The following is a 24,960-nucleotide window of genomic DNA, read 5'->3' as shown; positions in this document are numbered from 1 at the left end:
ACAGTTTTCATTAATTTTAAACATTTGATTATTTGTCATGGTACTTAGATCTCTTATTTCTATTAATATAGATTAATTTTAATTTCAATTTAACTTTTTATTTTATTTTATATAAATTTATACTAAGAATATTATTTAAACATTAAGATATAGCTTAAACCATTGAAGTTCTTATTACTCTATTGTGCATTCACATTTGCAATCTTAAGATACTTTATTTACTTTTATCTTTTTCTGATCCTAAGAATTATAAAAAAATAAAAAGTAAGTTAAACCTAAATTAATTCACATTTGTAGAAATAAGCAATACATATAATGTTACATCGAGATAATTACAATTTTTATTATTGAGATTATTTATTGCCTTTATTTCAAAGCTTTAAGACAAAAGTAAATATCTTTCTAAGTAACTATTATAAATATATTACGTTTTCTTTATTTTTAGGAATTGATCGTTTTAGTAATATATTGTTATATAATATGAATTTTGCAGAAATTAGAAATGTTTAAGAAGAAACGGGTATAAGAAAAAATTACGTCGCTTTGAAGAAAAAAAATTCTAAATGGAAAAGATTATTATGTACACATTCTAACTTTGTAGTTTGCACACCTGTTTTTCATCCTTGCATCTGCAGCAGACTGAGTGGGGAAAAGGGGGGAGACTACGGACAATGAGCTCTCCTTACCGGTCGATTCTTACGCAACTAAACACCCCGCCGCGATGATTTCAGGGGATGACATCACTCGGGTACGGGTACGGCGTGGAGAGAAGGTGCTCACCACGAATTCGCGAACCGCTAGAAATAAACCGGAGACGGATAATGCATACACACGTTCGAACGTTTCAGGGCCGGTCATTCCACCTCGACCAGCAAAAAGTCGGCGAGTGTAGCGTGAGATGGAGACTACGTGCGATAGTCGTCCTGTCCAAATACAGTCGACCGATCGATCGTGCATTTTATGGCGCGCCATTAAAATACCACGATAGCTTTGTCGGCCGACTGAAAAGTGTGACTATTCGGTAATGATCCTTTGCAAGTGTCCACGACCGAACTATGCACGAGATTCCTGAGGCTGGCTGTGCAAACAGCATCAGGAAAATATAAAATCTTTTATATTAAATATAAATAAGTACATATCTTAAATATAATATAAATAAATATATGTAATTTTCTCGGATTTCTCTTAAAACGTGTATCTCAATCATTTCAACTCTTCTGCCTAGTAAATAATAGTTAATAATTGCGAACAATTTTCTGATTTCTTTAATCTGCGAGAATCTCGTTAAGTTCAAAAATTATCTAAGTTAAAGTAATGTCGAAAGGGTTGAAAAAGTCTTCACAAATCAGAAGGAGATTTATCACATTTTGAATGCTGTTTATATTTTAAATATTATATATATGTAAATAATTATCTATTATCTCTTTATTGTTAAAGCAGTTTCAAAATTTAAAAGCTTGTTCTTCAGATCAATATACTTGATTGTTCTATATTTTCCTCATTAGTAAAAATATAGAACTCGGAGAAAAAAATCAAGGAATTATATTTTAAACGCATTTATTACATTTTTCCTAATCAAGCGAGCAATTAAATATTGCTTCTCTTAACTTATGTTTTTCATCGAAATTTTTGTTTTTTAAATGAAGTCATTATATGATAAATGATACGATTTAAATATATTATCTTATTATTCATTGTATATATCTACTTGTTTGTTGATTTGCTCATTAATCGAATATCAGTAAATGGAATTCAGGAAAAAAAGATTACGAGGCCTTGATATTTTATCGTATTTTAATTTTTATATCAACCGACATTAATTAAATATCATGTTTTTTCTGATATCGTAGAAACCGTTGCCTCGATTTTTTTTACGAGATGTGAGATATATGCTTAGTATATCTCGGCCAGTTCGAAAAAGCTGGAGGACTTCAGATGATTATTCACAACCTTCGGGCGTACAGGTCATGACAGGTCGACAATGTGAATACCGGTCGTCCATGCAACGCTCTGTCTCTTAACGGGAGAGGCCGTCGGCCCGTCCTTGCGGAGCTAACTGTAATTCCCAACGGATGCAGAGCAGAACTGTCGACGACCGGTAGAACTGCCTTCAAGGAGACCATTAAAAGTGAGAGTCCTTCGCATCGGCGCGGCTGCAGCTCGTCTTCGCTCGGACGTGCCTAATCGATTTCGGATAATCCGCTCATTACGAAAACGGAAAGAGATATGATGGGTCCCGATTAGCAGTCAGTGGTTAAATATTGGCTCCGACACGTAATCGTTAGTTGAAAAAGCATAAATTTCAAGCACAACTGAAGGCCATTTATTATAATAACAAATACATTAGTTGTTAGTTGATACAAATTGCATTTTCTTTGATAATTAAAAAACACTCTAGGTAAAAAAATAATTTATTTTTATAAGAGAGTTGAACAAGCATAAATTACAAGCGCAAGAGACGACCATTTATTTTACGAATAGTCGTTAATTAATGTAAGTTGCAGTTTTTTTTTTTTTAGATTGAAAAACACTAATTTAAGATAATTTTCTTTTATAAATAAGTTCGCCCGCTATGAACAAGTTTTTAGAACTGGGAATTGAACACGGTGTATATTACGAATAGCTTTGCAATGGCAAACACAATGAAAGCTGTACAAAAATAGTAGATGCGTTAATAATTATGTGGAATAAAAAAAAGAAACACAAGGATACTGCGTAGGGGGAGCAGAATCGTCGTGAGAGAAAAAAAATGAAATTCCGCTCACACCTAGTCCGGCGTTTATAAAGGAGGAAAACAAGCCGTTCGCAGGAAAATCGCGGACGTCTTACGTCAGTATTACACGTGCGTGTAATAAGCCAGCCGCGGGAATAGTCTCTTGGAAGCTCGCTTGTAATGTTTATTTTGCACGCGCACCGCTGCACCGTTGAGTCAGTGCTGTGGTATGCCAAGTCCGATTGAAACTGCGACGTTTCTATAACGATTTAGATCATCGCGTTACGCCAATGTTTGCCTTTGCTCATTATCTTCTTCGAGCCCGTATAAGAAGAAGCTTACGTAGGGTGCAACTAAATTAAAAATCTGCCATGCGTGTACTCAATTTAATTGAAAATTTAGAAAAAAAAAAGTTTCTGGCGTGTGTAATCAATATTCTTTTTGAAATTTATTTATATACTGAGATATAAATTTATTCAATACAGATGTATTATTCCAACATCTAATTTCAATTCACCGTAAGTGACGCTTCTCTTATTTAATTAACAGTCTTTTTGTTAAAAAAGCGAAATTTAAACAAAAGAATAAAGAAACGTACGTATTTCAATGTTATTTAAACTTCTTAAAAATTAAACAAATTAACTCATCTTTTTTTATAAACTTTTTAATTTTAGTAAAAATGCATATATGGTTAGCTTATTATAATTATTTCATTAATTATTTCACAAAGTTTTCTAATTCTTAAAATTAGAAAAAGATAAAGAGTAAATTGAACGAAATAAACAAAAACAATAAAGAAATTAAAAGTTAATCTACAAAAAAAATAATCATAAGAATCTTTTTTATTATTGCTTTTACTTTTATTTAAGCAATAATATAATTTTGTATAATAGTAGTGTCATGATTTGCAGCATTTAAATATACATTATAATATACATTTCCGACATTAGAAGAGACAGTTAAATGTCAATGAAAAATATCTCTACATAGTTGCAAAATTTGTGTATTTTTGTGAAAAAATTTGCTGGTTAAAGTTTTTATGTTAAGTAATGTACACATTTAGATGTAAATTTTTAATTTAACATATGTCTCTTATGTTAAATGAATATAATGAAAATAAAGTGTAAAGTTATTGAAACGATTCAAAAATATGTTAAAGTAACACGATTTGCACGTATTTAGTAAATATGTTAAAATTTACAGAATAAGGATGTTAATTTTACTGTTGTGGTGATCTATCATCAGAGATCCAACGAAAGGTTCACGCTAATTCTCGCAAATATTCGAAACACACAAAATCCCTTTATATAGAACTTCCCTTTTCATAGACCTTGATCTTAAAAATTCCGCAGGCGTCTAAGGTAGACTCCCACTACAATGCCTTACTGACGAGTCTAGTATTGGCGGCCGGGACGAAACACCGCGGCAGATCACATTTCTCGTTGCCCCATAAGGGGCCAAACTCTATAACAGAAATGGTGTTGTTATAGACGAATCATCTTTTTTAATTTGTTAACATATAACATTTGTTATATGTTAATTTTGTCATAATAATTATGTTGATTGTACACATAGCTCTCTTCAAGTTTTATTCAAGATTACATTCCATTTTTGTTGAAATATAAACGTAGTATCCGTGTTACCATTCAACATACTCATATTATATTAAATTAACACAAAAATTTGAGTGGACCGTTTGGGACATGCGATTTATGTTAAATTTAACATATATTTTCCAACTGTGTACGTTTTCTTCGACAAAAATCTGACCATTGAAGAACTAAAAGGTCGTACCTGAGCAATTTTGGCCAAAAATCGGCCGACATCGTCGAAGGATCCTATTAAGCGAATCGTGATGTTATAAAAGTGAATCGTGCAGAACAATCTTTTTTTTGTCGACCGAAATTAGCCCTCATGTTGCAGTTTGTGTGCATGGCAGCCGTAGCGCCAAGGACGTCGAGAATTTCAGGTTTCGTCGACCCGCTTAAAGGCCAACGCCGTCGCATCGTTCAGACACTTAACGATCACCACGATGCAGGTCGATGCACCGCGGTAACGAGAGTGGCGGCGACGATCTATCATTTTCCAAGATCAAGTCTCCCCCTTCTTTCCTCTTTACGCCATCCACCGGTGCACCTTGCCCTCACTATACAAGGTGTAATGTAATGTAATGTGACAATCTAGGATCCCCACACTTGATCGTTCTCTAACTGAGGTTGTAATTACAAGGAATGCCGTCATGTAATTAGCTTCAACGACATCTTCAATTTTTCTACACTTTGTTATCTACATTTTTTGTTTTCTACATTTATGAGATTAATGGCGAATTATTCACGTTGCGAAATCCATATATTGACACTCGTTTTTAAATTAAAATTGATATCTTTTTATCTTTACATATAATATTATTTTGTGAAAATAAAATTTACTTACAATGACATACATTTTCATTGTTTTTACTGTACTTCAATTTTTTTTGTTACAAAATCGTAATATATCGCACGGATATCACAAAAATTTATTATTGATATTAACTGGAGTGTCATAAAATAAAATTGTTCCTAGCAAAGAATATTTTACATGCAACGTGTAATTTTGCAAATATTATTCTTAGACCTCATCTAAATGCGAGAAACAGTCAAGTATTTCCTGGTATTCCCGACAGACCTGTCTTATAGTATAAGGATTAACATCACTCTTACTTTTGGTCCGTTTCTCAGAAGTCCATTAATACTTTGGTTCGCAGCATTCTTTTACTAGCCTTTTTTCGTTACCTGCTTGCCAACGGTATTCACGGCACTTCCTTTATTCTACTGCATTTGCCTGTGTTATAAGTTCAGTTAAAATATCTTCCTAGAAGGCCTATTCCTAGAAATACGGCTATTGTAGTACATTTTATAAATTTTAGATTGCATATTCTGATTGTTTTTTCGTACAGATTTTAGAAAAGATTTAAAAAATATATAAGTTTGCATATAGTACACATGTATGTTTTCAAACCTTCAATTTATCATTGTAATTTAATGATAACATAAAAATATATATAAATAGATAAAATAATTGCTTGTTTGTAACATTCTATTAATCCGTACACTATGTACATATATATATATATATATATATATATAATTAATTTCAATTTTATTACTCATAATCTATAAAAGAAGAAAGAAATGTTTATTGTACTTATGTTTGTAAGCAACAATGAAATAACATAATAATGATGTTGTAATTATTATATATATATATATACGTATATAATATAAAATTAACTCCATAACTTGTGAAATATTACACAGTTATTTAAAATGAAATGTTGCATTTAAAATTATATTATAATATATTGCTTTTTAAAATATATTTATGGTAACAAATTGAACAATTAAATCATTATTGTTTTTAATCAATTAAAGTTGAATTAAAAACAATAAGCAAAATGTGTTTTGAGTCCAAGCAGGATAGATTATAGATAAATAAGATAGTAAAAAGATGAAGAAGTGAAACACAAAAGTCACATATAATAAAGTAATACCATAATAATTATAAAACAGGATAATTCATCTGTCTTTTCTTTTTTATTTCCAATGCGCAGTTGATATAATTCTATGAAACTCAAATTAGTTGATCGATTCAGCAATGCGATACGCGACGAGCAAGTAGAAACTTGCGTAATATGTTATCGAACAACACGTGTTATCGCCATCTCGCTCTATAATAAATTAATGCTATTACACATATTATCTGTGGCGGGGCAACCAGTTTGCCGACCGCATAAGAAATGTTGCGCGCCCATAAAGAGGCGCGTGTAAACGTGCTGTAGGATAATCATCGGTTGCGCCGTCAGAAGGCACGCGTCAATATTCTTCCCTGTGTCCGTCTGTCACATAGGCATTGCCATCGTCGATTTATATACGATATTTCTCGTAAAATTTTATCGAGCCACTGAAGTACAGGGTACTCTTTAAATTCAACTGCGATTAAGTCGAAGGAGGAGTCGCATAAATAATTGAGAAATATACATAATTTCCAAAATACTTTGTACTTTAAGAGAAACTGGAATAAAGATTTATTTACGATGCAAATAAATTTAAAAGAATTAATACTTCACTTTTGTAAAGAAAAAGAAAGTAAAGTGTTTTATTTCGAGAATTCGGTAATTATATTGATACTATTGATACAGTGTAAGTAGAATAGAATTGAATAGTTGAACGAACTTACCGTGAAGTTCGACTACAATTATGCTCCTGTCTCGTTCGGATGGATATGTGTAGTCGCATTCCGATGCACTAACTCTCAACAGGGTACTTTAACTGTAGTACTAAAAAAGCTCGCTGCATACCGCCGCACTCCGCGTCTGTGCGAGCGGCAGCCATCATAGTTTTAAAGCTTACAAATCTAAAGACTCGGGCCGGGTGGGTGGGTCTGTCCATCCGGACGAGACAGGAGCATAATTGGAGTCGAACTTCACGGTAAGTTCGTTCAACTATTCAATTATGCCAAGTCTCGTCCGGATGGATATGTGTAGATATTCAAAGCTCAGATTTGTCTCGAAACATAAAAATACCTTTTTATTCGAGGTCATACAGTAAAATTTTTACAGGCTTACAATACCTCCATTCAATCATCGTTAATAAAATGAAGAAATTACTATCGCGGTTACTAAATTTCAAGAATAGCCGCCTGAAAGGCTGGGTCATTAATTATAGGCCTATTATAGAAGCGCGCAAAGGTTGTCGAGGTTTCACTCCACCCTGCTGTACGACGAATCTCATCTAGGCTAATACCCTTACTAGCCGCCAAGGATGTCGAGGCGTGTCTAGTAGAATGAGCCGAAAAGATTGAAATGTCAACACCTGCTGAGCCTAGCACTGCTTTAATCCATCGACTCAATGTTTGAGAGGAAACCGCCTTATGAGGGGGGCGAAAAGAAACAAAGAATGAATCGCAATCTGACCGGCACAGGTCTCGCGTAAAATTAATAAAGAACTTAATCAGAGAGAAAATACTCAGTTCTGGTCTTTCTACGAACTGCTTAAAGATTAGCAGGGGCTGAGATTGCCCTATACCGGATGTCTTGAGCCTTGTTGATATCTTAATGATCACCTTGTCCGATACTGCAATTTGGGAAAGCTGAATTGCCGCTAATGTTTGTACTCTCTGTGCGGTCGTGAGAGCCAACAACGCTGCTACTTTCTTGGAGATTAATTCGAGAGACAAGTTCTCATGTGGGTATAAGGATGCTAGGTACTGAACCACTGGAGATGGATCCCAAGTAAAATCATAGCGCGGACGCTGGGGTTTCAGACATGCTACCCCTTTAAAAAATCGTTTAACCAAAGGATGAGATCCTATCTCCTCTGCAGTTAGAAGAGAAATTGCTGCACGATATGTATTCAAGGACGAATACGAGCCCGTATTCGGAAGACATGCCGATAAAAATTCGAGTACTGCCGAAACTGGTGGAGCAAAATAGCAGATTTTCTCCTTCATACAGAAGGACCACCATAACCTGAGGGGTTTGGTGTATTGGGCGATTGTGTGCTTCGACAGAGATGCCAGAGTCGCGTCCAACGCCGAAGCCGGTGTACCTCTCAGCAAGAAGGCTTGCCGGATAATCTCGCGGCCACCAGGGAAATCCTGCTCCATGCCGGGTGAATCTTCCTGAAAGGAGATGACAACAAGTTATGCTGGATCAAATCGAATTAGTTGGCTAGTAACAAGACGCTCAAATAGAGGGAATCATGGTTGAGTCGGCCACCAAGGAACAACCAAGACCCCTTCTGCTCTATCTGTGATAATTTTCCGAAGGACTCTAGCAATTAATATAAAAGGAGGAAACGCGTAAAAATATAGCTTGTCCCAACTCATTGCAAATGCGTCGATTCTGCAAGCCCGGGGGTCTGGAAGCCATGAGACGAATCGAAAGCACTTAGCGTTAATTGACGAAGCGAATAAATCGATATCAAATCTGCCAAAATGGACCTCAATTCTGTCAAAATAGGCCTGTCCGATGGACCATTCCGTTTCTTCTGAAACTACCCGGGATTTGGCGTCTGCCTCAAAATTCTGGGCCGAAGGGATGTATGAAGCATAAATAAAGATATCACGCCTTGCACACCATTCCCAAATTCTTCGCGCAAGATTCGAGAGATGTGGGAATTTAATCGAGCCCATGCGGTTAAACGTAGGAAAGGGCTGTGGAGTTGTCTACTCTCAGCAAAATGTCACATCCTCTTAATTGAGATGCGAACGATCTCAAAGCGTGGAATATAACCAGAAGCTCTAAGAAGTTGATATGATTAAGTTTGTCCTCCGCTGACCAAAATCCATGGGTCCGTATTCCGCCACAAACCGCGCCCCATCCTGTCAAGGATGCGTCGGTAAAAATTTCGAGGGCGAAATGACCTGATCTGATGACATTTACTTGAACGGGATTCATTAGAACATCCTTCCACCACAGGAGATCCTCCCTGATCGAAAGGGGTAAAACCATACGAGAATCGAAATCCCCGTCCGACGAATCGAGCGCTAAGAATTTCTCTTTCTCTAAAATCTTAGTATGTAAAATACCGTATTGTACAGCCAAGCAAACTGAGATTAAGAAGCCGATGAAACTCGCGAAAAGCCGGATCTTGCATGAATGCCTCTGTAACATAGCCAAGGTTTTCTGTAGGAGCCTTTCTCTCTTGTCCTGAGGGATTGATAATGAGAAATAATCCGTGTTAAATATGAAGCCTAAAAAGCGACAAGATCTCGACGGATTCAGCATACATTTGTGTTTATTAATAAGAAAACCTAGAGATAGTAATAAACTTAAAGTTGCGTTGACATTCTCCAGACATGTTCTACGCGAGCTTCCGATGAGCAGGAAGTCATCCAGGTAAGCCACGGATAAAAAACCTCTACTTCTGAGAGAAAAAAGCACCGGCTTCAAAAGCTTCATGAAGATATGCGGGGCTGATGCGAGTCCGAATGGTAGAACTCGAAACTGGTAAAGACGGTCCTGAAATCTAAATCGCAAAAACCTTCTGTCGTCTTCGCAAATCGAGATTAACAAATATGCATCTTCGAGGTCAATTGATGCTAAAAAATCTCCCGGAGATAGAAGATGGACCGCTGTCTTCCAGTCTTCCATATTAAAGTGAGGGGTCTTAATGAATTTATTGAGTAAAATGAATCTCCAGCCTCCCGAAGACTTCTTGATTACGAAAAAAGAGGACAGAAATTGACCATCGCAATCTGCCACGGGCTCGATCGCGCCCTTGCTACATAACCTAGCGATTTCTGCAGAGCAGATGTCTATCTCGGGCTCCGATAGGCGAACCACTGGCTCCACATCCTGAAGTGGAGGCTGACCGATAAAAGGGAGCCTATATCCCGCGATAGCCTCCAAAATTATCGGATCCGTCGTGATCTGTCTCCACCGGGTGAGGAAATAAGACAGCCTACCAGTAATATATACCTGGCTAGGTGGAACTAACGTCTCCTCGACCGGGATCTGGATCGGTGTGATGATCGGTGTCCGCTGTGCGACGCCCCTACTCTCCTTGCCACCGACCTCGCTCTGGACGCAGGGGCCCGGGCGTTTCCCAACTTTACACGAGAGACCCGCGCTGGCTGTTTGATAGGTTGTAATACCTTCCTCGAAATCGCCAGTGGTGATTTGGCGATGTCCTTGAAAGTCTTCTCCAAGGATGTGGCCTTTTTTATTTCTTCACCAAAAGCTGTACCAAAAAGCAGGTCGTCCGCCGGAATAGTCTCAGCCGTATTTTTCGCTAAAAGGTTTAGCGCCGGTTTAATCTGAGCTCTCCTTGACAAGGAGAGATGATAAAACAAATCTGCCAACATCATTGCGCCGTCATTGACTTTGGAGATAACAGCCCGGGCGTCAGAACCCAGCGACGACTGTGTATCCAGATTAAGAAAATCCGATACGGCTTCCCCCAAGGCAGCCAGGACGATACCGACTTGATCTTGATCCTTGCGATTAAAATCGTCTCTTTTTATGATCGAGTTATTTTTCAAGGCAGATCTACATTCTGGATTCAACGCCGGGGCTCTCAGAAACGATAATGTATCCGATGGTGAATATTTTTTCAAAAGCGTTTCTCTTTTCTCGGGATCTAGGCCCTTGCAAGAGAGGTTACGCCATCTAGAGATGACATGATCGTTTCAAGGACGCAGATCCATGTTCTCGATATCAGAACCAAAAAGTTGATTCGTCGGGAGCATCCGCATTTTCGTCTTCCGATACCGCAGCTGCGGGGATGTCTACCGCCGCTTCAGGCTCAGACGGGAGCGTAAGAGGTGCTTCCGCTCGCGTCTGTAACGGTGAGGAAAGAACCGAATTAAAAGGCTGTGTCGACTTCCGGCCTGCATTCCGCAAATGCAGACCCGGTAAGGACGTACACACCTGAGATATGCGGATCTCCTGGCCCCTCCTGTCTCGCAGGCGCTGCCAGTGAATCCTCGTCCGGAGGGATCCTTGCGTGACCGAAACTCGGTCTGATGCCCGATTCAGGGGTCCTGTTCTCATTGCGAGAGACGGATGCCGAAACGAGAGACGAGGAACGAGACATACTAACCTCTCTACGGGACAGCGTCTCAATCAAGCGTGACATCTTCCTCTCCAAGGCTGCGAGACGATTCTCCGACAAAGAACGCTTCCGCTTTCTCGAACTATGTAACGATCTTCCCATTGTGCGAGGTAAAAACCACTCAAAACGTAAAAATTTTGTCGAGCGCGACTGTTGGGAGCGCGCAACAGGAAAACAATGATGGCTGTCGCTCGCGCAGACGCGGAGTGCGGCGGTATGCAGCGAGCTTTTTTGGTACTACAGTTAAAGTACCCTGTTGGGAGTTAGTGCATCGGAATGCGACTACACATATCCATCCGGACGAGACTTGGCATAATTTATTTCTCACTCTATTACAAATGGTTTTCACACAAGAAATTTTTTCGAAATTATAAATTTAGCGTAGCTTTAATAGATATTTAAATAAAAATATAATCTATTGTTGAAGAGATCAATTATGCAAAATATATAGTTAGATAAACATAAATAGTTAAAATTTTAAAAACTTTAAATATTAATAAAATATCAAGTTTTATGACTCTCACAATTTAATAATTAATATATAAAACCCATGTATTCATATAATATACATTTGTATACAGGTAGAGTCAATGTGTTGGTTATAATTTAACAATGATTTATATGTGTCATTTAATTTTATTTTTAAAATTCGTTTAGTGTAATTACCAAGAACATGTCTTAATTTATTTTTTGATGAGAGTTCTAGTTTTAATCTATTTGAGTATTTCAATATAAAATATATAAATATGGAGGTATTATATTCTTATTTATGCAAGATCTTAGAAATTTTTTGCGAATGATGTTTTTATAAGTAAGCTTACGAAATTTAATCCAATCTTTTAATATCTTCATATAATAATAACCAAAATCTGATAAATAAAATTAAAAATGAAGTTTGTTGATGACGCATTTTTTCAGCCTTGCGTAAAATAATTAAAATTTAAAAAACTTTAAATATTAATAGAATATCAAGTTTTATGACTCTCACAATTTAATAATCAATATATAAAACCTGGCGTCGAGTGGCTCACCGCTCTGTGCGATTGACTCGCGATTTATAGACCCGAGTTCAATCCCATGTGCGCCCAAACGCGATGTTTTTTCGCGTTTAATGAGCCAAAAAATGGCTCCACCTGGTGATCAAAAGATCTATGATCATCAGCGCCGCGGTTCGGATTCGGCGTTAAACTGTAGGTCCTATACATCAGTATACATCAGTAGTATACATATCAGTAGATATTTGTCTCTAATATCTGACTGAGGTAGGATTCTGTGGACCAATCACCCACAAATCCGAAAAACAATCTGATTCGAGAAACGAATATAGGCCTCGGACAAAAGAGGTCTATAGACGTCCTATGCTCCAGATAAGGAGATAAAAGGAGTCGTTAATAATATAAAACCTATGTATTCATATAATATACATTGGTATACAGGAAAATAGAGTCAATGTGTTGGTTATAATTTAACAATATACAATACTAATTTGATTTCAAACGATTACGAATATAAATTTCTATTTAATTTCTATGAGCATACAGCCACAACGCAAGATGTTATTCGCAAAGTCATATATTTTAAAAAGAGACAAAGGTAAACATTTTGGTCAAGTTTTAACCATCATCAGTACATATAAATTAATAGTATGCGGTATAAAATAATAATATTCGGAAGATGTTGACGCGCGTTAGATGTTAATAATAATTCTATATTAGGAGGCGAATGAGAGTGCCACATTGCTGTTGGTACGTTAATCAATAAACTTGGATATATTAAATCCTTTATTCAGGATACATAAAATTTAGTACGTTTCGACTCTTTTTTGAGTCTTCTTCAGCTATACAAAATTTAATCCAATTGGATAACGAAGTAAGTCACATCGAAACTGAAGACAGAAATTTAGAAAAAACGACCACATTTGAAAAGGAAAAAAGTGCTGTTCCATTAAGATAACGCACCGTCTCACACTTCGACGGTCGCTATGGCAAAAATTCACGAATTGCGGTTCGAATTAATTGACCATCCACCGTATTTACCAGATTTGGCCCCCAGCGACTTTTTCTGTTTCCTAAGCTTAAAGTTTCGCTCGGAGGACAGAAATTTTCATCGAACGAGAAGATCATCGCATCCGTAGACGCCTATTTTACAAAGCAAGACACTCAGTATTATTTGAAGGGATTAAAGGGGTGGGAGCATGGAAAAATGTATCGACTTAAAAGAAGACTATGTGGAAAAATAAAATTGAATTTGACCGAAAAATTACTTGTTTCTATGTTAGGCTCAAAACTTTTCAGACGACCCTCGTAGTCTCCTTTCAGCTCGATACACTTGATCCAACGATTCTCCAACTTTTTCAATCCGTCCGAATAATATGATTTGTTCAACCCTTCAAAATAAGTCTCTGTTTCGACGATGAGCTGTTCTCTGGTGGTGAATCTCTTTCCTCCGAACCATTTCTTCAGGTTTGGAAACAGGAAATAGTCGCAGGGGGCTAAATCTGGCGAATATGCTGGATGGGGAAGCAATTCGTAGCGGAAATCGTTGAATTTGGCCATCGGTGCCGAGCACGTGTAAACCCGTACATTGTCTTGATAGAAGAGCACTTTCTTCTTCGCCAAATGGGGACGTTTTTTCTTTAAAATGTTGTTAAAATGGTCCAATAAGGCTGCGTAGTAATCGCCATTGATCGTTTGCTTCGGAAGGTAATCGATATGAATTATACCACGTGCATCCCAAAAAATTGTGGCCATCACCTTTCCGACCGACTTCACGATTTTCGCCTTCTTCGGAGCTGGTTCATCCGGTGAAGTCCATTGTTTTGACTGTTCCTTCCTCTCGGGTGTGAAGTAATGGATCCATGTTTCGTCCACAGTAATGAATCGACGTAGAAATTCATCTGGATTACGTTAAAACATCTCCAAATGTTGTTTTGAAATCGTCACACGGTCGCACTTATGGTCCACAATGAGCAAACGCGGCACCCATCTTACCGATAGCTTTTTCATACCCAATTGTTCGTGCAAAATTGAAATCACTGTGCCATGTGATATGCCTGTGGCCTTAACATGCTCGCGCACTTTCACTCGTCAATCAGCCAAAACAATATCGTGGATTTTATCGTAGTGATTTCTGGCGTAGCAGCCTCAATTGAACGTCCCGAACGAGGTGCATCACATATGGATGTACGATTACGTTTAAATTCATTCACCCAATTACGTATACAGTCGCAAACACTGATGCAGATGTGCTGTGAACATTATCCAACTCAGCTTTGATTTCTTTCGGCGTTAAATTTTTCATATGTATATATTTGTTCACTGCACGAAACTCGTTTTTTTCCATTTTGCAAAAAGTACAAAGGTTATTCGCTTTAATCGTTTACAGAAACCTCTCGATGAATTCCGCTCAAAATTTGATAGTAATCAATTGAAAAAATGCTACTTGTCAAAAAGTAATGTAACATGACACTGCGAGTGCCCTCTGACAGATTTTCTAAGAACTTATTGACTTGCCCTCGTATATTGACTTTGTGTTCTTTTATGCGAGTTTTTAATTTTTTTTTAGTTTGACCTACGTAAATGACATCACAATCAGTGCAATCTATTTGGTACACAACATTTGAATGATCTTTTTTTATTTTATTTTTACCAGTTTTAATAAAATATTTTAATGAATTCATATATTTAAAATTGATATTACATTTAAATTTTTGTGCTATAAATTTTTCAGAAACATTTTTATAATATGGCACTGTAAAAAATCTTTTATTTTCAATTGAATCAGAAATGGAGTGATCATTTTAAACTTTAATATAATTAAAATTACTTTTTCTAGTCAAGGCTTTAATTCTATTATTAATTGTGGAAAACAGAAAATTAATTAGATAACCATTATTCAAAAATATGGTGATTAATGAATAAATATTATTTTCGTGAAATTTAGAATGTGCTAAGAAAAGGATTCTATCAAGTTGTCCAATGATAACATATCTTTTTTATACAATAGGATGATTCGAGTTAAAAAGAATTGTATTCGTTCATGGTATGAATTAAATGCGTCAAGAATTAATTTAATATGTTCGTCTTTTGCAGCTAATATGATGTCACCAACATAACGGTAGTAAAATGATATGGAAAAAGTTAGAGTTTTAAAAATGTAAATATTCCAAATCTTGTATGACGCAGCTAAAGTCGGAGATAAAGGAGATTCCATGGGATGAAACGTTTACCTTTGTCTCTTTTTTAAATATATGACTTTGCAAATAATATCTTGCGCGTTGTGGCTGTATGCTAATTTCTGTTTATGTTTATTTATCATTGAGCCACCTTATCACTTTGTTTAATATGTAGTTAGTTTTAAATGCAACATTTCTAATAAATATTTGTTAAATAACTATATAGCATTTCATAAATTACGGAGTTTATCTTATATTATATACATATATAATTATAACATTATTAATATGTTTCATTATTGCCTGCAAATGCAAATACAATAAATATATTATATTTTCCTTCTTTCTTTATAGATTATTTAATCATAAATTATAAAATTTAAATATTAAGAAATATAAATAAAAAGTTGTTGTATTCGTTAAATTCTGTCGAAAAATGCGAGAATGTGTTTTTATTGATACTTTGATTTTAACGCATGATGATGCGCCTTGTCACTAGTAACGGTTGGCAATGTTCAGTCACAGGTCCGACTAATGCTGACTCTTACTACTTCAATAAATGTTAGGTATTTGATAAAGTCTCTCCGTTTCCTGACGAGAGCCGAATACTCGTCTATAAGTTTAGCGAAAGTTCATGTATCATGAAATATGTATTTGTCGACACACGTGTTGACAGAGGCGTGGCTTCTCTCCCCTCCGAGCGTCAATCCGAGAAAGAAAAGAAACCCGGCGGGAGGATCTTTCTTGGATGTCCTGGAGGGGTATTCATGAAGAGTGGAGGAAGGCTCGCCAAATACAAGAGTCTCTTGTGAAAGGTAACCAGAAGCGTTTCAATGTCGTGAGGATGCACGTGTAAAGAATGTAGCTGCACTGAATTTAATCGTGCATTATTATCTTAGATTCTAAGTTGTAGTATATATTGTAAGTGGCTTAGATATAAAAATTAATGATCATAAAAAGAGCTAAAGTCACACGCTAGATTTGATTAGTGACGTTTATTGTAAAACATATGTATATAAATTATAAATTTGACGTTTCGGCCCTAAATGAATGATTCTAAGTTGCTTTAGCTTCAACCCGACTATTTTGTAACTTTTTTTTATTTCGCGCTTTAAATTATTTCAAGTATTATTTTATAAAACAAATATAATTAAAATTTGTAAGACAAATATAATTAAATACATTAAAATTTACATGATAGATTTATATGACAAAGATTAGAAACTTTTATAACTTATAAATATAGATATGCATACAATTTGTACAAGTTACTGCTATATAGTATTGTTGATGCAAAAGTGGCAATAAAGCTTTTATCAATAAGAGATATATATCAAATTAGTGGTTAACATATAATATTCACACTGAAGTTACCAATTACTAATTTCATCTGGTTTATCACATACATCGAATTATTAGACATTTTACTGCCTTGGTATCTCAAAATTACTCATTGCGCTTTCTCTAGAACATCTGATTATTCATCTGCGATAAGTTTTCTATATATACTTTATTAATTTTTTCTCTTGACCGTTATAATTATTTGAATTATTATGATATATTAACATTGATAATGATACAATAGGTGTCGAAACGTCGTTTGTTCTTTATTTACACATTTACTTATTTTTATTTATATTGTTATTGTCCTCCATATCAGTAATAAACCATTAAAATTATTTTTTGGCTCGTAGTCCTTCTTATTTTGTACTTATTTAATTTATTAGTTAAGCCATTCTATATCATGTTTTTTGGTAATAATGATTTTTCAGTCGAACTGAATTGCTTTTTTATGTATAAAACTATAATTTCACATTACATAAGATTTTAGAAACAAAACCGTTTATATTAATAAATCGAACTATAATATGAGACAACCAATAAGACGGTCAAAGTTATATGTTTCAAAAATTACATTATTATGTATTTTATTAAATAAATTTATTTTAGACATGACTGCGCGCATGCCGATATTCGGACTTTCAACACAATTAATTTGGAATACTTATAATTCCATCTAAATTAAATTAAATTAGAAAAATCTTTAAAATAATTTCACATTATTGTTCATTATTATTATTTATTCCCTATACAAAATCGCATCTAAATAATATACCATCGATACCTTACTTGTTTAATTATTTTGTTATTTATCGATTTATTTAATAATTTTATAAATATCAAAGTACGCGCGAAAAATATTACTTTGAATACAAAAATTATTTTCTACAAATTTTTTTACAATAAATATTATTTATATTAATATTATCTAATGAATTAACATATATATGTATACTATATACATATACATTTCTTTTATTATGATTTCAATACTATGTGTGTGTGTTTCGATCATTTATATAACATTCACTACACATATACGTATAAATTTGTATATTTGTAACATATACCCGTATGTGATTATAAATTCTTATTATATACATACATTAATATTAATACATTAAGTACTAATAATATTAATATTATTTTTTATTATATTTTATATGTTGTAAAAGAAACTTTTTCGTTACTAAGAGGCGCATTTTTTCTTTCGTTTTCGGCATCAAAATGTCTAGTCCGATATGAATCTGTATTTTTAAATTCAAATTCGTAATTATTGTAAACTAATCGTCCCAAGATTGATACCGCGCTCAATTTGTGATGCACTCGAGTATTTATCGATACGCCGCTAGATTGGCGCGTATGTAAAAGATCAGCGGCAATAGCGGCGAAGGAAATGAATGGAGAAATCACGGGGCCGTTGACTTGAAAGCATGGCGCCTCGTAAACATCGCTGAAGGCTCATATACACGCGCGTGTATGCACTGGGCGCTTGATCGTAAATCGAGAAAATAAAGAAAGAAAGAAATGAAGAAGAAATAAGACAAGGATGCACAGGGAGCAGAGAAGGAGAGAGGAAAGCGCGTCGAAGACGGCGGAGGATCGCGAACGGGAGAATGGAAGCTTTCGAAACGAGGTGTAAAGGTACCACCGGATCTGTGGTACACTTTGCCGTGAAATTATCGTCCTGCTCGACTCGACACAGCACGGTATAGTATCACCCGATTCCGCTCAGCTCGGCTCGCTGCCACCATCGCCTACGGAATTTGTGGCCTTGCCGGCGAATTTTCAGCTGGCGGTCGAAACTTATGACCGTTCGAGTAACCCTGTTTTCGTCTGGAAACAAAGGCCGTGTCGTGCGCAATCATAGGGACTTGCGATCTGCGACAGACTTCACGGTGAACGATATTAATTGCGAATTCTGTTATCAAGAGACACGGATAGTGTTTCGCGCCAAGTGAACGCGCAGCGCGAGACGCACCGTGCCTCTTTTACGCGAGTCGGTGAGTTTCGAACGAACGAAAGTATTGGATCTCATTAACGGTTGATCCGATCAAGTTCTACGTACGCTCAATCGATAGCCACCACTCAGGTTGTGTAATAAAGTGCTTTTATTTTTTTTTCTACGTGTTCTATGAACGGAGATATCGCGATGCAAAATCTAAAATGTAATATAAAATTAAGACAAATTAATGAATAAATTAAAAACAAATATGACAGAGGTAATGTGAGTCAACCGCTGATTATAATTTGCGAATAATTATAAATATATATTACAAAGCCAAGCAACCTTTATTTCGATGTCGTTTATAAATTTGCTTCTCGTACGTTTCGACTCTAGTTTTGAGTCATCTTCAGCGAATCATTGGAATAAAATATAAGGTTTCACATCTTCTAAATTCATAATCTCCTACAATTGTAGACGCAACAATCGTGAGATAAGTCTCATACGCAGTTGGTTAGTATGCTAATGGTGATGAAAAAACTCAAGCTAAAAATTGTTGAATTCTTAATTAAACTGAACATAATAATAATTTGATTTAGATATTTTCGACTCACCTCCACCACTATTGCGTCCTAACAAATATCACAAACATCATAATCGTTAATTAATAAAATAGTGTCAATAAAGTAAAATGAGAGCACATAAAACGAACCTCTGATGTCTGAAATCGGTTACTTATTAAATTCGAATTACAAAATAATATCGGTCAAACTTAAAACTAGTGTAGTTGTTGACATATATTATATCTATGCAGGGTTGGGTAGTAACTAGTTAAAACGTTAAAAGTTAAAAAAAAAAGTTAATAAGTTAATAACTTTTAACTTAATTTAGTTAATTTTAAATGCATTAAATTTTAACTTAACTAAGTTACTTTTAAACGTTAACTTTATAACTTTTTTTTAAGTTAAAAAATTTTTTTATGTCTTTTAAATATCTTAGAAAAATAATAAGATATAATAAGACTAAGGCCGCAATCCATAGTCCGACCATAGTCTAAATCTCAAGGAATGTCTTAAGATGCTAATACGGCTCTCTGATTGGTTCATGCACTAGTTTAATCTCGAATTATTATTATTATTATTAATTTTCGAATGTGATTCTGCAATGTAGGTATGTGGTTTGAGAAATTATGAATTTTGTTATTATTTAATATTTTGTCATTATCGATACGTTGTATTTTTATTGATAGTTTATTTTTAACTTAAAATGTAATTTTTAAAAATGTAATCACTCTTGTATCTTTTCTATGTGCTGGCTGTTTTTTTAAAGTTATATAACTTATATAGAGAAACAGGGCAATGAGCCAATAATTTAAGTTAAAAATCTTTTTTAAATTAATTCAAAAGATAGAAATTGAAAAGATAGATTTTTTTATGATTTTATAAATATGTCTTTCATATTAGAGTTTTCATGTATTTTTAATAATAGATTAAGTAAAAAATAATTGATATAAAATACAATATGTCCTAAAGTAAAAATTAAATTGTCTAATACCTTCTTTATGTCGTTCTTATTCTCATTATGGGAATCTTTATCAGATATTAACAAAATTTCTAAACCGTTTGATAATCTGATGGCTCTAAATATGGAAGACAAAATAAACAATAATGAAGTTAATAAGAATAATGTATATATTGTTCTAAAAAAATTGAATTCTTCTTTGAAGAAAATGCTTTATAATACTTCTGCCAAAGATTACTTTCATAATACAATATAAATAAAAAGAGGCAAAGAGCCGACAATATAACAATGTCAAAAAAACTTTAATTTAAATAATAATAATACATGTAGCTATACATATTCAACAGACGTTTCGACTCCAATCGAGTCTCAACGTTACAGTAAATACAGATAAATTCGTTATACAAAATTCGTTATCCTTCAAAAATTACTCTGTTCATGTTCTTCATGCTTTGAGTCAATAAGATAAAAATTCAAAAGTCCGATTGTATAAAATTTGGTATTCTAAAAATAATCGTGAACAAATTCACCGAATAAACCGAAAATAATTTTATTAGTTCAGTTAGAGGCTGCGCAGAATAGAAGGAACAGGGAACAGAGAACAGAGAATAAGAATTTCAACCTATCAGAAATCATGTACTATGGAATACACACTGTTTATTCCAGAGTACATGATTTCTGATAGGTTGAAATTCTTATTCTCTGTTCTCTGTTCCCTGTTCCTTTTATTCTGCGTAGCCCCTTACAGTTCCGGTATTACAAATTTTGTAGAATTTCGTTTCGGTCCATCGAAAAAAAGGGTTCCGGAACGGTTTTCGGTTCCAATTCCGGTTTCCTGGTTTTTTTTTTAGAACACATCTCTGATATATAATTAACTGATATATAGGCTCTACCATTCCAAAACAATAGCAGAAGTCAACCTCTCCATTTTTGCCCCACTAATTGACATCAAGTCTGTTCTTTATTGCTGAACTTTTGCACCAGTTAATCTTTTCCCTTTTCCCTTCTCCTGGAGAGAAAAGGCAGAAAGATAAACTAGTGTAAAAATTCAGCAATAAAGAACAGACCTACATTTATAGCGTTTTCTCTTGGCTGCACCAGTGCAGGGTGATTGCACCAGTTCATCTTTTTTCCTTTTTCCTTCTCCTGAAGAGAAAAGGAAGAAAGATGGACTAGTGCAAAAGTTCAGCAATAAAGAACAGATTTACTGTCTGAATGTTGCACTGGTGCAGTCAAGAGAAAACGCTATTAGTGTCATAGGGGCAATAGTTTTGAAGAACCATTCGACCGTGACGGTCGAATTGGGGCGCATTCAACTTCGCTAAGCAATTGATTCTCACCGATGAGTGTCCGCGGATAGTCTCGACTCGTTATGATGATATTGAATGCAATAGCAATAATATGGTACAAAATATAGTATTGTTTTTGTAAAAACGTGTACTTATTCAAAAAAATAAGAACAAAATATCGTATTTTTAGAATACCAAATCTGTAACTTGTAAAGTAAACGGACAGATGTGTTATGTCTAATGTGATTACGATGTTCGGTAATTCTAGTTTTCAATTGCCTGCTCGTTTGTCCAACATAAGATGCATCGCAATTAATATGTCTGAGGAGGACTGAATCCGAGAGCCGAGAAACTTGTAACTTTATTTGTATATATTTATTTATTATCATATTTGTTTAAGGCGAATTAGCGTTATGTTAATGTTAAATTATTAAAATTAATTATATGTTTTATTGTTGAACGGAAATTTTTATTGACTCTTATATCGCCCTTGACTTCATATTGTTTATTTTTTTAAATTTATTCAGGGATTTCTGGATCTGAAATTTCTGAGAAAATTATCATTTTACAGAATATATACTCATTTCTAAAAAGAAAGAAGTACACTAAAAATTAAAAAAAAAGTTTAAAATTTAAATATTTACCAAGATATTTTTAAATTTGGTAAATTTTTCCTAAATTTATAGTGTACCATTTTCTTAGGAGTGAGTGTATATATGTAATGTAACATTCTCCAAATATGTAACAATATATGAATTAAATGGTAAATTAAAAAAACAAATTAAGAGTCAAGAATTAAAAAATTTTAATCTTTAAATGAAGTAGTCAAAAACATAAAATAAATATCAAATCGTAAAAAAATGCAAAAAAACATAGCATTTAAAAACAAAAGAATTAAAAAAATAACTTTACAATATCGCAAAATCGTAAATCAATAACTTAACTAGTTTCGACTCCTGAATTGAGTCTTCTTCAGAAGTACAATTAGTGCAGTAATAAGAAGCATTGTTAATAACAGAAGAATCCATTCTTAAAGAAAGCAATTTATTAAAACGACTGATCGATCGGTAATAAATCTGTGGAAAAATGATTAAACTTACTATTCAACTTAATTAACAAATAGTGTAAAAATTAACAAGAAACAAGTTTAATTTTAAAACTTAAATGATGGACTCATCTACACACAATTTTTGTATCAAGGCTGTTGCATTTATCAGAATACATATTATCATAATTAACGAAGATATTAAAACAAGAAAATTAAAACGAGATAATGACAAGTCTGTACTCTGCTGAAATTGACTGTAAACTGAAAAAGGCAGCCGCACAACAATGTCAAACTTTGTTTATCAGAGGGATGTATATATCATGCAGGCCTTCAGTGTCTGTTTGTAAGTTTAAACTATTTTCCTGTCTTTTAATATTAATCATTTCTGACACTATCCGTTTCCTGTAATTAGGTTCTTCATCCAGAATCTCTACCTCATCCCAAAGAAAGTCATGGTCGTGCTGTAACCTCTGACAATGTCAGAAACACTGCTTCTTCAAGTTTTCTCGGTGGTTTTCTCTTAGCCTTGTCTTTCACATTAAAATCACCAGTTTTGAATCGATTGAACCAACGTTCACAAGTGTTTTGAGATGGCGCATATTCGTAATAAGCTTTTACAAGTACTCGATAAGTTTGAGCAACAGTTTTCTTCAAAATAAAGTAATGAATTAAAACCTCCCGCAAATGGTCTTTTTTTTTGGTACGAATTTTGACATTTTCAAAGCAGAAAAAGACTACGATATTTACACTCTCACAATTTTCCACATGTATGGTTTTGTAGGTTAGGAATAGCCAAACAAAATATTATATAGAGCCCGGATTAAAGTTCTAAAATCGCGTTGATCGTAGCTAGCTCTCCCCACTTTCACGTCGCCAAAGGTTGCGATGCGCGGTGTAGTATCAATGGTGGGGAGCGACGGTGATATGGCAAAGGTGTTACTTGAAACAAGGAACGGAATACAAGTGAGAAAAATATTAAAATATAGCAGATACATTAAACTGTTATTTCCAGATTTTCCCCATTATTTCGAATAGGCTTTCAAAATAACTTTATTCGATATTTTGTAATAACTTTCTTTATCTATAAAAGTAACACACAATAAAGTATGTTTTTAAATTGTTGTAATGAAGCCTCTTCGTTTTTCGCTCAATATATTTTTATACTGAGAAAAGCTGCGTTCTACGTCGCAAGAAGTAATAGGCGCGTACTTGAAAAATTTTTTAATTTAATCCTGTTTGAAAGAAATTTGTTTTTGCAAGACTTTGGAGAAGATGCTTTTATTGTCTTGTTTTTTTTGTTAATTGTCCCATCGCGCACCGCCGCGTTCCCCCCTATCGATGCTTCACGCAACAGCTTCGAGCATGACAAGTGGTAATGAGGATAGGAACGTGCTACGATCGACTCGAATTGGTACGTCCGTCGGCGGAAAATCCGGGCTCTAATTATATGTGTCAAATCATCACGCGTAAGAACGTATGTATGGCGCCACTTGTTACGAAAATCCGCATTTCATAGGTCCAGTGGTTGCAAAGATCTGCACTTTCCGAGCCGATTCCTGCAGGCGTCGCCTCCTATCCCCCCCACTACTGCTCGATGCTCGGCAGTTTTGGCGGCCATCGAGCAGTAGTTGGGGGGTGGACGCCTGTAATAAGAGACGGCGTGTAATAAGAGATGGGGCCTGTAGGAATCGGCACGGAATGTGCAGATCTTTGTGAGCACTGTCATAGGTATATATCTAATATTCTTATACTATACTATTTTAAAAATGTAAATTGTAATAAGGCTCAATATGTTTAAAACAAATAATATAGAGAAAAAGAGGGCAATGAGCCAAATAAATTACATTAAAAATCATATTAAAATTAATTTAATATATTGCGAAGAATATTACTTAAATACATATAGCGTTTCGTCCCAACTTCCACTACTGGACTCATCAGTAAGGCATTGTAGTGGAAGCCTACCTTAGACGCCTGGGAGAGTTATTTAATCGAGAATCTATTATATGTATATAAAGAGATATACGCATGTCAAAGCACTTTCGAGAATTTGCGAATATCGATAGACCTCTGATGGCAGGTCGACGTAATATTCTTCGTAATATTTATTATTAGTAATAGGGTAAACCCGGTATATACGCCGCACCTATCGGAAACTTAATTTATCAATTATTATTTACTATGTTTAAAGCAAATTAATTATACAAATAAAAACCTTGTATCATCTACTACTGTAAAAAAAATATTAGAAATCCAAAATAATATATTTTCCATATTAAAAAGTAACTTTTTCAAACCCCTGCATTTTTGCCATTTATCCCATAGGGGGGGG

The 24,960-nt window shown here is 34.6% G+C and overlaps 1 protein-coding gene across 1 annotated transcript in view; it reads right to left on the bottom strand.

Annotated features, from left to right (window-relative positions):
* The window catches only part of LOC108778174 (cytochrome P450 306a1), a 36,222-nt gene that overhangs the window by 9,900 nt on the left and 1,362 nt on the right, over positions 1-24,960 (bottom strand). The gene's annotated exons all lie outside the window — the stretch shown is intronic.

Source organism: Cyphomyrmex costatus, unplaced genomic scaffold (genome assembly GCF_001594065.2).
Source record: "Cyphomyrmex costatus isolate MS0001 unplaced genomic scaffold, Ccosl1.0 scaffold493, whole genome shotgun sequence".
Classification (NCBI taxonomy): Eukaryota; Metazoa; Arthropoda; class Insecta; order Hymenoptera; family Formicidae; genus Cyphomyrmex; species Cyphomyrmex costatus.
Note: the sequence above shows the minus strand (reverse complement) of the source record. Positions and strands in the feature narration are given on the sequence as shown.